We start from the raw sequence: 1,634 nt of genomic DNA on the forward strand, positions 1-1,634 counted from the left end.
CCCCCCCTTGATCACCAGATATCGCCTATTCTCCTTTATACTGCTTGCATTAGAGTAGTGTAGCATGTTACTACTTTCCGTTAATCCTATTCTGATGCATAGCCTGTCATTGTTGCTACAGTCATTGATACCTTACCAGCAATCCTAAATGCTTAGTATAGGATGCTAGTTTATCACCATTGGCCCTACATTCTTGTCAGTCTGCCTTGCTATACTATTGGGCCGTGATCACTCGGGAGATGATCACGGGTATATATGATACATACATACATACTATACAGATGGTGACTAAAGTCGGGTCAGCTCGAAGAGTACCCGCGAGTGATTCACGGATTGGGGGCTGAAAGGACCTTTGTCCCGACGGCCCTTTGGATGGATCTTTGTGGCGGAGCGACGGGGCAGGTTGAGACCGCCTAGGAGAGAGGTGGGCCTGGCCCTGTTCGGCGTTCGCTGATACTTAACACGCTTAACGAGATCTTGGTATTTGATCTGAGTTGGCTACGAGCCTATACACACTAACCAACTACGTGGGAAAGATATGGGCACTCGGCGTCGTGGTATCAGCCGAAGCACTTCAGACGTCAGCGACGGAGCGGCGCGCGCCGGATTGGACTGGAACGCCTGCTAGGCTAGGTCTGCTTCCGGCCGCCCTCGCAACGTGCAGGTGTGCTATGGGCGATGGGCCCAGACCCCTGTGCGCTTAGGTTTAGACCGGCGTGCTGGCCTCTCTGTTTTGCCTAGGTGGGGCTGCGACGTGTTGATCTTCCGCGGCCAGGCATGACCCAGGAAAGTGTGTCCGGCCAAATGGGATCAAACGTGTTGGGTAAGTTGGTGCACCCCTGCAGGGAAGTTAATCTATTCGAATAGCCGTGATCTTCGGTAACAGGACGACTTGGAGTTGTACCTTGACCTTATGACAACTAGAACCGGATACTTAATAAAACACACCCTTCCAAGTTCCACAGACAACCCGGTGATCGCTTTTCCACAGGGCGACGAGGGGAGGATCGCCGGGTAGGATTATGCTATGCGATGCTACTGGAGATGCTATTGGAGATGCTACTTGGAGATGCTACTTGGAGATGCTACTTGGAGGACTTCAATCTACTCTCTTCCACATGCTGCAAGACGGAGGCTGCTAGAAGTGTAGTCTTCGACAGGATTAGCTATCCCCCTTTTATTCTGGCATTCTGCAGTTCAGTCCACCGATATGGCCCTTTACACATATACCCATGCATATGTAATGTAGCTCCTTGCTTGCGAGTACTTTTGATGAGTACTCACGGTTGCTTTTCTCCCTCTTTTCCCCTTTCCCTTCTACCTAGTTGTCGCAACCAGATGCTGGAGCCCTGGAGCCAGACGCCACCATCGATGATTATTCCTACTACACTGGAGGTGCCTACTACTACGTGCAGGCCGCTGACGATGACCAAGAGTAGTTAGGAGGATCCCAGGCAGGAGGCATGCGCCTCTTTCGATCTGTATCCCAGTTTGTGCTAGCCATCTTATGGCAACTTGTTTAACTTATGTCTGTACTCAGATATTGTTGCTCCCGCTGACTCGTCTATGTTCGAGCACTTGTATTCGAGCCCTCGAGGACCCTGGCTTGTATTATGATGCTTGTATGACTTATT

The sequence above is a fragment of the Triticum dicoccoides genome, chromosome 7B, assembly GCF_002162155.2.
Source record: "Triticum dicoccoides isolate Atlit2015 ecotype Zavitan chromosome 7B, WEW_v2.0, whole genome shotgun sequence".
NCBI classification, from domain to species: domain Eukaryota; kingdom Viridiplantae; phylum Streptophyta; class Magnoliopsida; order Poales; family Poaceae; genus Triticum; species Triticum dicoccoides.